The sequence below is a fragment of the Oncorhynchus nerka genome, linkage group LG2 (genome assembly GCF_034236695.1).
Source record: "Oncorhynchus nerka isolate Pitt River linkage group LG2, Oner_Uvic_2.0, whole genome shotgun sequence".
Lineage (NCBI taxonomy): Eukaryota > Metazoa > Chordata > Actinopteri > Salmoniformes > Salmonidae > Oncorhynchus > Oncorhynchus nerka.
Genome location: NC_088397.1, coordinates 69,957,054 through 69,972,915, shown reverse-complemented (window position 1 = coordinate 69,972,915; position 15,862 = coordinate 69,957,054).

The following is a 15,862-nucleotide window of genomic DNA, read 5'->3' as shown; positions in this document are numbered from 1 at the left end:
CTCGAGCCTGTGGATTTCTGAACATAACGCGCCAACCAAATGGAGTTTTTTTTAAATATAAAAATAATCTTTATGGAACAAAAGGAACATTTATTGTGTAACTGGGAGTCTCGTGAGTGCAAACATCCAAATATCATCAAAGGTAAGCGATTCATTATATTGCTTTTCTGACTTTCGTGACCTATCTACTTGGTTGCTAGCTGTTTGTAATATTTTGTCTACTGAGAGAGATGGTTTTACATAAACGCTTGTTAGGCTTTCGCCGAAAAGCTTTATTGAAATCTGACACGCCAGGTGGGTTAACAACAAGCTAAGCTGTGTTTTGCTATATTGCACTTGTGATTTCATGAAAATTAAATATTTTTAGTAATTTAATTTGGCGCTCTGCAATTCAGCGGATGTTGACGAAAATGATCCTGCTAACGGGATGGGTGCATCAGTGTTTGGACTGCTGGCATGTTTTTTTCTCCACTGTTCTCATTAAAACTCCATAGCGCAGCGGTAATGTGTTGGCTTTAGTAGCCTTGGAATCTCAGGTTCGGATTTTACATAATTATTCAATTTTTTGCCTGTGTATGCTATCCCTGATGCAGTGACAATAAAAGGCCACTCTAACATGTGCAGTTTGGTCACAACACAATGCCACAGATGTCTCAAGTTTTGAGGGAGGTTCAATTGGCATGCTGACTTACAGAATGTCCACCAGAGCTGTTGTCAGATAATTTAATTTTAATTTCTCTACCATAAGCTGCCTACAACGTTATTTTAGAGAATTTGGCAGCACGTCCAAACGGCCTCACAGCAGCAGACCACATGTCAACACGCCAGCCCAGGACCTCCACATCCGGCTTCTTTACCTGCAGGATCGTCTGAAACCAACCACCCGGACAGCTGATGGAACTGTGGGTTTGTACAACTGAAGAAGTTCTGCACAAACTGTCAGAAACCGTCTCCGAGAAGCTAATCTCTGTGCTTGTCTTCTTCACCAGGGTCTTGACCTGAATGCAGCATCGGCATCGTAACCGACTTTGGTGGGAAAATACTCAAATTCGATGGCCACTGGCATACTGGAAAAGTGTACTAATCACAGATGAATCCCGGTTTCAACTGTACCAGGCAGATGGCAGACTGACGTAAACACTGATCAGAGTGCCCCGTGATGGTGGTGGGGATATGGTATGGGCAGGCATAAGCTATGGACAATGAACAAAACTGCATTTTATTGATCGCAATTTAAATGCACAGAGATACTGTAACGAGATCCTGAGGTCCATTGTCATGCCATTCATCCGCCGCCATCAGCTCATGTTTCAGTATTATAATGCATGTCCCCATGTCGTAAGGGCCTGTACACAATTCTTAGAAGTGGAAAATGTCCCAGTTCTTTCATGGCCTACTCACCAGAAATGTCACCCATTGAGCATGTTTGGGATGCTCCTGATTGACGTGTACGATAGCGTGTTCCAGTTCCCGCCAATATCCAGAAAATTCACACAGCCATTGAAGAGGAGTGGGACAACATTCCACAGGCCAAAATAAACAGCCTGATCAACTATATTTGAAGTCGGAAGTTTACATATACAGTGCCTTGCGAAAGTATTCGGCCCCCTTGAACTTTGCAACCTTTTGCCACATTTCAGGCTTCAAACATAAAGATATAAAACTGTATTTTTTTGTGAAGAATCAACAACAAGTGGGACACAATCATGAAGTGGAACGACATTTATTGGATTTAACAAATCAAAAACTGAAAAATTGGGCGTGCAAAATTATTCAGCCCCCTTAAGTTAATACTTTGTAGCGCCACCTTTTGCTGCGATTACAGCTGTAAGTCGCTTGGGGTATGCCTGAACATTTTTCCCATTCCTCCTTGCAAAACAGCTCGAGCTCAGTGAGGTTGGATGGAGAGCATTTGTGAACAGCAGTTTTCAGTTCTTTCCACAGATTCTCGATTGGATTCAGGTCTGGACTTTGACTTGGCCATTCTAACACCTGGATATGTTTATTTTTGCAAACCCATGAACCATAAACAATTAATTTACATGAACCTGTGGAGTGGTCGTTAAGAAACTAACAGCTTACAGACGGTAGGCAATTAAGGTCACAGTTATGAAAACTTAGGACACAAAAGAGGCCTTTCTACTGACTCTAAAAAACACCAAAAGAAAGATGTCCCTGCTCATCTGCGTGAACGTGCCTTAGGCATGCTGCAAGGAGGCATGAGGACTACAGATGTGGCCAGGGCAATAAATTGCAATGTCCGTACTGTGAGACGCCTAAGACAGCGCTACAGCGAGACAGGACAGACAGCTGATCGTCCTCGCAGTGGCAGACCACGTGTAACTACACCTGCACATGACCGATACATCCGAACATCACACCTGCGGGACAGGTACAGGATGGCAACAACAACTGCCCGAGTTACATCAGGAACGCACAATCCCTCCAACAGTGCTCAGACTGTCCACAATAGGCTGAGAGAGGCTGGACAGAGGGCTTATATGCCTGTTGAAAGGCAGGTCCTTACCAGACATCACCTCCAACAACGTCGCCTATGGGCACAAACCCACCATCGCTGGACCAGACAGGACTGGCAAAAAGTGCTCTTCACTGACGAGTCGCGGGTTTGTCTCGCCAGGGGTGATTGTCAGATTCGCGTTTATCATCGAAGGAATGAGTGTTACACCGAGGCCTGTACTCTGGAGCAGGATCGATTTGGAGGTGGAGGGTCCGTCATGGTCTGGGGCGGTGTGTCACAGCATCATCGGACTGAGCTTGTTGTCATTGCAAGCAATCTCAACGCTGTGTGTTACAGGGAAGACATCATCCTCCCTCATCCTGACATGACCCTCCAGCATGACAATGTCACCAGCCATACTGCTCGTTCTGTGCGGGATTTCCTGCAAGACAGGAATGTCAGTGTTCTGCCATGGCCAACGAAGAGCACGGATTTCAATCTCATTGAGCACGTCTGGGACCTGTTGGATCGGAGGGCAAGGGCCATTCCCCCCCAGAAATGTCTGGGAACTTGCAGGTGCCTTGGTGAAAGAGTGGGGTAACATCTCACAGCAAGAACTGGCAAATCTGGTGCAGTCCATGAGGAGGAGATGCACTGCAGTACTTAATGCAGCTGGTGGCCACACCAGAGACTGACTGTTACTTTTGACCCCCCCTTTGTTCAGGGACACATTATTCAATTTCTGTTAGTCACATGTCTGTGGAAATTGTTCAGTTTATGTCTCAGTTGTTGAATCTTGTTATGTTCATACAAATATTTACACATGTTAAGTTTTCTGAAAATAAACGCAGTTGATAGTGAGAGGACGTTCTTTTTTTGCTGAGTTTAAAACAATTTTCTAAATAGTGTGCCTTCAACAGGATTAGACTTCATACCCTCACACCCCTGACCGTTCCATAGTTCCCTACTCTACTTGCTAAGATACCAGTCAGGTGAAATGTTTTGTACAAAATTCTAACTATTTGTAATTATGGTGTCTGGTAGAGGTCGGTGTTTGAAAGCCGCTTGGAATCAAAGAGAGCACCAAAATCAGTGGGGTCTCGCATTTTGCAACACACGGTTTGAAAAAGCATCTGATCAAACAAAGCTTCGGACATTGATGACGTACTTCTGATAAAGTGATACACGCATCTGCACACTGCTTTGAAGTTACATGCTGACCAGACCGCACGCGTGCATGCGTCCACCATCACACGCAAGTTGATTTTGTCCACCCACACCAGACGTGATCAGGACACGCTGGTTGAAATATCAAAACAAAATCTCAACCAATTATATTAATTTGGGGACAGGTCGAAAAGCATTAAACATTTATGGCAATTGAACTAGCTAGTTTGCTGTTGCTAGCTAATTTGTCCTGGGATATAAACATTGGGTTGTTATTTTACCTGAAATGCACAACATCTTCTACTCCGACAATTCATCCACAGCTAAAACGGTAAACTGAGTTTGTTTCTAGTAATCCTTCCTTCAGCCTTCTTTTTCTTTGGACTTTATATGGTGGTTGGCAACCATCTTTAAGGTGCATTACCACAACCAACTCGACTGGAGTGTGGACCTAAGTTCATCTTTCAATCACCCACGTGGGTTTATGCTCCTAAAAACCAATGAGGAGACAGCACATATATGCTGCTAAAAATCAATGAGGAGATGGGAGAGGCAGGACTTGCAGCATGTTGAAATAGAACCAAGTTATATTTTAGCACCTGGCTCCGCAGGCGCTTACACCCAACGCAAGCTGTTTGGTCAGCATGATAGCTGATTAGCGATTTCGATGCATGCCTCGGAGCAAGTAATGTCACACATTTCAGTCATCCTAGCTACTGTACTATCAACTGGCTTGCTATATTAGGCAGCTCTAGATGCGAGGGGAAAACAAATATTTATATTATCTATAGGGGGGTATTTACCTGGAGTAACAAAGCATTTTCACAAACTTTAGTGCCAATTAGTATTTTTCTCCACTCATACAGGAGTAATAAAGGCCTAGTTCAATGATTATATATTTGTTTAATTTTGATGTATCAGGACTACTTCCCACGGCTGTTCTTTATTTAAGGTGAACGCCAGAAGCAGCACACCATCGATGTGAGCTGGGAGAAGCGAGGCTGTAGAGCCGGAGACGAGGCGAGAACGAGGGCTGTTGTTGGAGCAGACCGGGACCAGTGTTGAAATGGAGAGAAAAGGCCTTTATGGGAATTGGGAGGGTGAACGCTAACCCTTCTCAAAGCTAAGTACCTCTTTATATCCAATTTTAACTTAGTGCCAGATAGAGCTGTATTCCAACATTCTCTACTGTGTTGCGTGCTACGCACTCATTAATGCCAGTGTGCCTGTGGATTGAGACTATAGCTGCAGTGTGACCTGACCGGAGGAGGAACTACGAATCAACTGTGGATCAGATTGACGGCTGCTGGTGAGCGAGAAGAAACGGAGAGGAGGCCTTTGGGAAATTGGGGGGGTGAACGCTTCACCCTGCCCAAAGCTAAGTACCTCTTCATATTCCATTTCCAACATTTCACCTGCTAGCAGTGCCTGCCGACGTTCTCTACTGCTTTGTGTGCTACGCGCTTGTTAATGCCAGTGCATACACTGTGAACCAGAGAGGAGGCTTGGAACACTGGCTTGGATCCCTCAGTGTCCCTGCCGTGGTGGGACCACAGAACACTAAGGGCTATTAAAATAGGACTTTTGCATTTGATATTTTTGGACTTGTCCACTTCGGACTTAGCCATTGTTAAATAAATAGTGTAGAACACCCTTCTGTGTCTGGTGTGTGTTTGGAAGGTCTACATATCTTAACCAATCATTCATACAAATGCAATAACTGACTTATATTCACTTGTCCATTGTCCCATTCTTCAATCTAGTCTTTGATATATATTTTAGTTGATATACCTGTGTGAGGTGTCTAATATACATGAATACAAATGTATTCACCCTGGACATGAGACTTTACAACTTTTGAATCATTAACTAAGTGTTGTCTTCAAATGTTATTGGTCACATACACATTTAGCAGATGTTATTGAGGGTGTAGCGAAATGTTTGGGTTTTTCTTTAGTTTGCTTCTTTTCGGGCAAATTTAGTGGCCGCTCATGTTTGGTGTCTTAGGTTCCAATTGTTGTTGCTAGTCAACTTTCAGTGGACACCCCAATGAGTGTCTTTCAGAACCCTTCCTAAAACCCCATTTGTTTTGCTTTGGTTGTTGGTCAGTGACTGTTAGTTCCTTCTTCTGTTTGAGCTACATTTTTGGTTTTCTTGCTGTGGAACGTAACAAAATGGGGGCTCGTCCGGGACTCTGAAGCTCTGTGCCCAGATATTTGAGTGTTCAAAATACACTTTTGTGGTAGAGTTTCTGTTACTGACCTCCACCTTGAGAGGTTATAAGATTGGTGGAATCATTTTGAAAGTTGCATGAACACAAGATAATAAAATTAAAATAAAGCCATGGACTTTAAGTTGGAAAACCCTACATTGGAGATGCTAGATAAATGTACAAATGCAAATCTGCTCGTCATTGCAAAGCATTATGGCATCAAAGTGGCATCTGGCAATCCAACAGCGGTAGTCAGAGTTGATTGGTATTACTTTGGTAGGAGGAAATCCTTCAGGAGAAGGAAGTTGATGAAATGGGTCCCACAGGTGGTAGAGTACACCTCATAGATGTGCAACTGCGAGAGGTAGAACTAAAGGCAAAATGGGAACAACAGACAGAGCTTGAGCTTTATAGAAAATATGTAATTTAACTAATATTGTATTACCTTTTAATGTGTCATGAACACAAACAGTATTGATATTGTCTGATTGTCAAACAAATCCCTTCAAAAAGTAGGTTACTTGCACACTTCAAAATAAGTCCAGCATCTGAACAGTGCACTGTGCACATGCCATTTGAATGGAAAAGGACATCTATTACAAACACCATACGTGTAATGACATTCAGCCTCCAAAGTGTCATGTATTAATGGATTCCAAGGGAAGCCAGGCTTCCACAAAAAAATGTTAACAATAAAAAAAGAAACAAACTTATAAAAGGTTTGTAACTTGTTGTGCGAAGCTTGTGGAAGGCTACCCGAAACGTTTGACCCAAGTTAAGCAATGCAAAGGAAATACTCTCAATTATTATTTGGTAGCATGTAAACTTCTGGCCCACTGGGAATGTGAATAAAGAAATCAAAGCTGAAATAAGTCATTCTCTCTACTATTATTCTGACATTTCACATTCTTAAAATAAAGTGGTGATCCTAACGGACCCAAAACCGGGAATTTTTACTAGTATTAAATGTCAGGAATTGTGAAAAACTGAGTTTAAATGGATTTGGCTAAGGTGTATGTAAACTTCCGATTTCAACTGTATATTTTTCGTAGCCGTCTATTTACCAACACAAACTGCACTCAAGGAATTGTATAAGGCCATAAGCAAACAGGAAAACGCTCATCCAGAGGAGGCGCTCATCCAGAGGAGGCGCTCCGAGTGGCCGGGGACTTTAATGCAGGGAAACTCAAATCTGTTTTACCTCATTTCTACCAGAATGTTAAATGTGCAACCAGAGGGAAAAACAACTCAAGACCACCTTAACTCCACGCACAGAGATGTGTACAAAGCTCTCCCTCCATTTCGCAAATCTGACCATAATTCTATCCTACTGATTCCTGCTTACAAGCATAAACTAAAGCAGGAAGCACCAGTGACTTGGTCAATAAGAAAGTTGTAAGATGAAGCAGATGCTAAGCTACAGTTTTGCTAGCACAGACTGGAATATGTTCCGGGATTCTTCTGATGGCATTGAGGAGTACACCACATCAGTCACTGGCTTCATCAATAAGTGCATCGATGATGTCGTCCCCACGGTGACTGTACGTACATATCCCAATCAGAAGCCATGGATTACAGGCAACGCGGGACTCTAACCCGGAAGCTTATATAAAATTCCAGTATACCATCAAACAGGCAAAGCGTCAATACAGGACTAAGATTGAATCGTACTACACCAGCTCAGACGCTCGTCGGATATGGCAGGGCTTGCAAAATATTACAGACTACAAAGGGAAGCGCTTGCTTCGAGGCAAGTAACACTGAAGCATGCATGAGAGCATCAGCTGTTCCGGATAACTGTGTGATCACGCTCTCAGTAGCCGATGTGAGTAAGACCTTTAAACAGGTCAACATTCACAAGGCCGCAGGGCCAGACAAATTACCAGGACGTGTACTCCGAGCATGCGCTGACCAACTGGCAAGTGTCTTCACTGACATTTTCAACCTGTTGCTGACTGAGTCTGTAATACCAACATGTTTTAAACAGATTACCATAGTCCCTGTGGCCAAGAACTCTTAAGGTAATCTGCCTAAATGACTACCGACCCGTAGCACTCACGTCTGTAGCCATGAAGTGCTTTGAAAGGCTGGTCATGGCTCACATCAACACCATTATCCCAGAAACCCTAGACCCACTCCAATTCACATACAGCCCCAACAGATCCACAGATGATGCAATCTCTATTGCACTCAACACTGCCCTTTCCCACCTGGACAAAAGGAACACCTATGTGAGAATGCTATTCATTGACTACAGCTCAGCGTGCAACACCATAGTGCCCTCAAAGCTGATCACTAAGATAAGGACCGTGGGACTAAACACCTCCCTCTGCAACTGGATCCTGGACTTCCTGACGGGCCTCCTCCAGGTGGTAAGGGTAGGTAACTGCCGCGCTGATCCTCAATATGGGGGCCCATTAGGGGTGCTTGCTCAGTCCCCTCCTGTACTCCCTGCTCACTCATGACTGCATGGTCAGCCACGACTCCAACACCATCATCAAGTTTCCCAATGACACAACAGTGGTAGGCCTGATCACCAACAACAATGAAACAGCCCATGGGGAGGAGGTCAGAGACCTGGCCGTGTGGTGCCAGGACAACAACCTCTCCCTCAACGTGATCAAGACAAAGGAGATGATTGTGGACTACAGGAAAAGGAGGACTGAGCACGCCCCCATTCTCATTGATAGGGCTGCAGTGGAGCAGGTTGAAAGCGTCTCGTTCCTTGGTGTCCACATCACCAACAAACTATCATGGTCCAAACACACCAAGACAGTCGTGAAGAGGGCATGACAAAGCCTATTCCCCCTCAGGAGACTGAAAAGATTTGGCATGGGTCCTCAGATCCTCAAAAGGTTCTTCAGCTGCACCATCCTGACTGGTTGCATCACTGCCTGGTATGGCAACTGCTCACCCTCTGACCGCAAGGCAGTACAGAGGGTAGTGCGTACGGCCCAGTACATCACTGGGGCCAAGCTCCCTGTCATTCAGGACCTCTATACCATGTGGCGTCAGAGGAAGGCCCTAAACATTGTCAAAGACTCCTGCCACCCTAGTCATGGACTGTTCTCTCTGCTACCGCATTGACTGTAACGGTACACTCTGTATATAGCCTCGTTATTGTTATTTTACTGCTGCTGTTGAATTATTTGTTAGTTTTACTTTATATTTTTTACTTAACACTTTTTTTTCTCTTAAAGCATTGTTGGTTAAGTAAGTAAGCATTTCACTGTAAGGTCTACACCTCTTGTATTTGGTGCATGTGACAAATACAATTTGATTTGATAAAGTACAACTTCAATTTATATATAAATGCCTTGAATATTTACATTTTGGAGAATCTCTTATACAATGGGTTAAAGTTATGTACTGTATCGGCATATCTATTTATTATGGCCATCGAAACGTTGGCTATTAAAGTCAGATCCAACAATAATACCAAGGGGCAAGAAATCTAAGGCTTGAAAGCAAAGGTATCATTGTACACAGACGACTCATGTTTTCTTTTAAATCCGCAATCTGGATCCTTGCACAGACTCAGAGGATCTAGATAATTTATCTAACCTCTGGATTCCACCAAACTATGATAAGTGTACCATATTGGATCGCAAAAAAATACAAATTTTACATTACCGTGTAGTTTACCAATAAAATGATCTGACGGTGAAGTAGACATATTCGGTATTCATATCTTGAAGTAAATAAATTCTCACTACAATAAATGTTAATATAAAGTTAGTAAAAATAGATAAGATCTTGCTACCATGGAAATCTACAGTTGAAGTCGGCGGTTTACATACACCTTAGCTAAATACATTTAAACTCAGTTTTTCACAATTCCTGACATTTAATCCTAGTAAAAAATTCCCTGTCTTAGATCAGTTAGGATCACCACTTCATTTCAGCTTTTATTTCTTTCATCACATTCCCAGTGGGTCAGAAGTTTACATACACTCAATTAGTATTTGGTAGCATTGCCTTTAAATTGTTTAACTTGGGTCAAACGTTTTGGGTAGCCTTCCACAAGCTTCCCACAATAAGTTGGGTGAATTTTGGTTACACAGAGCTGGTGTAACTGAGTCAGGTTTGTAGGCCTCCTTGCTCGCACACGCCTTTTCAGTTCTGCCCACAAATGTTCTATAGGATTGAGGTCAGGGCTTTGTGATGGCCACTCCAATACCTTGACTTTGTTGTCCTTAATTAAGCCATTTTGCCACAACTTTGGAAGTATGCTTGGGGTCATTGTCCATTTGGAAGACCCATTTGCGATCAAGCTTTAACTTCCTGACTGTTGTCTTGAGATGATGCTTCAATATATCCACATCATTTTCCTCCCTCATGATGCCCTCTATTTTGTGGAGTGTACTAGTCCCTCCTGCAGGAAAGCACCCCCACAACATGATGCTGCCACCCCCGGTGCTTCACGGTTGGGATGGTGTTCTTCGGCTTGCAAGCCTCCCCCTTTTTCCTCCAAACATAATTATGGTCATTATGGCCAAACAGTTCTATTTTTATTTTTTTTTTCTAACCCTAACCCTACATTTCTCCAAAAAGTATGATCTTTGTCCCCATGTGCAGTTGCAAACCGTAGTCTGGCTTTTCTATGGCGCTTTTGAAGTGGCTTCTTCCTTGCTGAGCGGCCTTTCAGGTTATGTCTATAGGACTCGTTTTACTGTGGATATAGATACTTTTGTACCTGTTTCCTCCAGCATCTTCACAAGGTCCTTTGTTGTTGTTCTGGGATTGATTTGCACTTTTCGCACCAAAGTACGTTCATCTCTAGGAGACAGAACGCATCTCCTTCCTGAGCGGTATGATGGCTGCGTGGTCCCATGGTGTTTATACTTGTGTACTATTGTTTGCACAGATGAATGTGGTACCTTCAGGCATTTGGAATTTGCTCCCAAGGATGAACCAGACTTGTGGAGATCTACCATTTTCTTCTGAGGTCTTGGCTGATTTATTTCGATTTTCCCCAAAGTAGGCCTTGAAAAACATCCACAGGTACACCTCCAATTGACTCAAATTATGTTAATTAGCCTATCAGAAGCTTCTAAAGCCATGATATAATTTTCTAACATTTTCCAAACTGTTTAAGGCACAGTCAACTTAGTGTATGTACACTTCTGACCCACTGGAATTGTGGTACAGTGAATTATAAGTTTAATAATCTGTCTGTAAACAATTGTTGGAAAAATTACTTGTCATGCACAAAGAAGATGTCCTAACTGACTTGCCAAAACTATAGTTTGTTTGTATAGTTTGTTAACAAGAAACGTGTGGAGTGGTTGAAAAACAAGTTTTAATGACTCCAACCTATGTATGTAAAGTTCCGACTTCAACTGTAAATACCTGTCTATCAATGATTTAGTCATATCCCAGTTGACCTATTTACTTATGGCCCTGCTTACACCGAACCTCTTGTTTTTTAAAATTATATGAGCAAAACATATTCTACTTTAAATGGAACGGCAAGCACGACAAAATGAAATGGGCCTATTTATATAATGAATATAAATTCGTAGGATTAAAATGATTAAATATTAAAGCAATGAACCTCTCAAAGGATTCAGTCATAGAAAATGTATCTTAAATCCGAACTGGTTCTCCAGCAGATGATTTAGAATGGCTCAGCCCGTGTAAAAAAATATAAAACCTTATTTACAACCTCGCACTTTCCGTTATTTGAAAATGAAATCATCTTGAAAATATTTATATTTTTTAAATGATCTATAGAAAGCTGGTTGCAATTTCAGTGTTATCCACCAGAAATGACAGAACAAATATTACAAGAAATATTATGGTTAAACTCAATATATAATTGATTAAAAAATAATAATTATAATAATTATAATAGAAAAAATAAAAAGGTTTCATTTTTGTTAATGATATTGTAAATAGGACTGGTGGAATGTCATACATTGAGATAAGAAAAATATATGGAAATGCCTGCTCTGCTCTATCCAAAATTACAATCAACTGATTGCAGCATTACTGCAAAAATGGAGGAGGCAAGTGGAAGGAACTTGTCTGTAGGCCCTACATTAAAGATCAAAATTGGAGAGAGAAAAAAAATTGGAAAGGTCTCCCTCCTTTTAATAATGTTTCCATTTCGGGGTTATGCAATTCAGAGTTTCATAATTGTTTGACATTATGATAGGTCATCAAATTCTGTCTGTCTGCTCTCCTGTTGCATATTGATGGCTGCGTGGACCTCTGTACAAGCAGGAGCCAAGTTTCCATTCCCGCCGGTGCACTTCTTGTCATCTCAGATATAGGCATCAATGTACCATGGTTTCATAGCTTATGTTAGGATAGGCATCTTAGGTCCTGTCCAATTCTTCATGCAAGATAACTGACTATTGGTAACTAAGTACACTGGTGGCAGCTAGACCACACAAATTTCCTTTCTATCACCAGACATTTTAATAAATTCCGGGCCTGAACGAGGAGATTAATATTGATTATAAAAATAAAAAAAATCCTGTGGAAGAATAGGGCTCATTGTGCAGTGGAGTGCTGAGCATTGGTTTGGCCCAGTTGGAGAGCTTGTTTGCTATGCAGCGCAGCGGAGCACGGTGGGGGTGTTTCCCTGTACCGTGTTGGCTCAGTGCCCAGACTAGTGTGTGAAAGTTCATGGCTGCTGCATGCCTGTCTGGGCACTGGCAGGAGTGTGTCTGTATGTGTTCAAACCTATGGGAATGAGACACGTGTGAGTTTGTGTGAATACACGTGTGTGTGTGTGTGTGTGTGTGTGCGCACCTTAGCGTTGGAGCCAATTCTGAATGAATTTAAACACCACATTTGAATTAGCCACACCCCACAGGAAGCAGAATCTAAATTGAACTGAAGTGATATAAAAAAAAAAGTAGAATTTCATTCAAATCAATTCACATGAAAGTCTCATGGATTTGACAAATCTTTTCTCAATAGGATATAACACTTGGGGTGATTCTAGCATTATGGACATTACATTTGTACGCAAAATCAGAACTTTAATGTCTCACAATGTAAAAACAAAATTGAAATTAATCTTTGTGTACAGTACCGGTCAAAAGTTGACACGCCTACTCAAGTTTTTTTTTTTTTTTTTTTTTTACAATTTTCTACATTGTAGAATAATAGTGTAGACAAACTATGAAATAACATATGGAATCATGTCGTAACCAAAAAAGTGTTAAACAAATCAAACTATATTTTAGATTCTTCAAAGTAGTCACCCCTTACCTTGACAGCTTTTTTCAAATTTTTGACTGGTACTGTATATCACCCCAAAACAGACCTCTAAATGTTATGTTAGAGAAATAAAGCAAATAATAGTGTTATGGATGTTACATGAAATGGACAAGCTTTTTGGGGAAACTGAACATAGTAGCAAAAGTCTGAGTTTCTAAGTCTTAGGTCAAAACATGGATAGCCATTTTGAAGGAAAGACTTGGCTGATCCAAAAAAAAAAACAATATAGAAAAGTAATTTCCATTCCTACTTTAGAGAGAGAAAAAGCAACATATTTACAGTTGAAGTCAGAAGTTTACATACACTTAGGTTGGAGTCACTAAAACTTGTTTTCAACCACTCCACAAATGTCTTGTTAACAAACTACAGTTTTGGCAAGTTGGTTAGGACATCTACTTTGTGAATGACACAAGTCATTTTCTTAACAATTGTTTACAGACAGATTATTTTACTTATAGTTCACTGTATCACAATTCCAGTGGGTCAGAAATGTACATACACTAAGTTGACTGTGCCTTTAAACAGCTTGGAAAATTCCAGAAAATTATGTCACGGCTTTAGAAGCTTCTGATGGGCTAATTGACATCATTTGAGTCGATTGAAGGTGTACCTGTGGATGTATTTCAAGGCCTACCTTCAAACTCAGTGACTCTTTGCTTGACATCATGGGAAAATCAAAAGAAATCATCCAAGACCTCAGATTTTTATTTTTTAGACCTCCACAAGTCTGGTTCATCCTTGGGAGCAATTTTCAAACGCCTGAAGGTACCACATTCATCTGTACAAGCAATAGTACGTAAGTATAAACACCATGGGACCACGCAGCCGTCATACTGCTCATGAAGGAGACGTGTTCTGTCTCCTAGAGATCAACGCACTCTGGTGTGAAAAGTGCAAATCAATCCCAGAACAACAGCAAAGGACCTTGTGAAGATGCTGGAGGAAACGGGTACAAAAGTATCTATATCCACAGTAAAATGAGTCCTATATTGACATAACCTGAAAGGCCGCTCAGCAAGGAAGAAGCCACTGCTCCAAAACCTCCATAAAAAAGCCAGACTACGGTTTGCAACTGCACATGGGGACAAAGATCGTACTTTTTTGAGAAATGTCCTGTGGTCTGATGAAACAAAAATAGAACTGTTTGGCCATAATGACCATCATTATGTTTGGAGGAAAAAGGGGAATGCTTGCAGGCCGAAGAACATCATCCCAAACGTGAAGCACGGGGTGGCAGCATCATGTTGTGGGGGTGCTTTGCTGCAGGAGGGACTGGTGCACTTCCCAAAATAGATGGCATCATGAGGCAGGAAAATGGTGTGGATATATTGAAGCAACATCTCAAGACATCAGTCAGGAAGTTAAAGCTTGGTCGCAAATGGGTCTTCCAAATGGACAATTACCCCAAGCATACTTCCAAAGTCGTGGCAAAATGGCTTAAAGAAAACAAAGTCAAGGTATTGGAGTGGCCATCACAAAGCCCTGACCTCAATCCTATAGAATATTTGTGGGCAGAATTGAAAAAGCGTGTGCGAGCAAGGAGGCATACAAACCTGACTCAGTTACACCAGCTCTGTCAGGAGGAATGGGCCAAAATTCACCCAACTTATTGTGGGAAGCTTGTGGAAGGCTACCCGAAATGTTTGACCCAAGTTAAACAATTTAAAGACAATGCTACCAAATACTAATTGAGTGTATGTAAACTTCTGACTCACTGGGAATGTGGTGAAAGAAATAAAAACTGAAATAAATCACTCTACTATTATTCTGACATTTCACATTCTTAAAATAAAGTGGTGATCCTAACTGACCTAAGACAAGGAATTTTTACTACGATTAAATGTCAGGAATTGTGAAAAACTGAGTTTAAATGTATTTGGCTAAGGTGTATGTAAACTTCCCGACTTCAACTGTATATCTATTGGGGCGGCAGGTAGCCTAGTGGTTAGAACGTTGGACTAGTAACCAAAAGGTTGCAAGATCGAATCCCCAAGCTGACAAGGTAAAAATCTGTCGTTCTGCCCCTGAAAAAGGCTGTTTCTAGGCCGTCATTGAAAAAAAAAAAAAAAATCTTAACTGACTTGCCTAGTTAAATAAAGGTAACAAAACATAATAATAAAATATAGCTAAACAACTGTCCATCCATTTCTTCAGGGCTCAAATTTCAATACCAAAGTAAAATAGTTGGATGGACAAAGTACTTTGTTTCGATGAGTAATGGTTGGCTTGGTGTTCCTGGCTTTATTGGTCAGTGACTCAGTTTTCTGAAAGCCAAGAACTCCATGAACCATTTGGCAGTAGATCATCATGCACCTCTGCCATGACATACCGATTCATTACTGTCCCTGTCATATGTTTACCCATTCGAAGAAATGTGTCCTCTGCTCATACTGACCCTACACAGAGGAAAACAACCTCTTCTACTTACTTCGCTTTGGCAGAGGAAAATCAGATCACCCATCAGCCTGATTTGCCAAGTGCACAGGGTCAAGACCAGAACTAGAGCCACACCCAAATCAACTCTTTGTCAAGTCCTGGGATACTTCAAAAGCTCTAAAGAAATTTTGAAAAATGTCACGCAGTCAGGTGTAAGTGAGAAAACAACTAATGAAAGAAATAGGTAGATGACAGTTATGGACAACAGCAATTTCAATAACTAATGTTAATATCATTGACAAAAATCACAAAATAATATATTCTGCATGAAAACATGCAAAATCAATACCAATCTTACAATATTGACAGACAGGGCAAAAGCACTTATTGGTGACTAGTTAAGAAAATTGTGG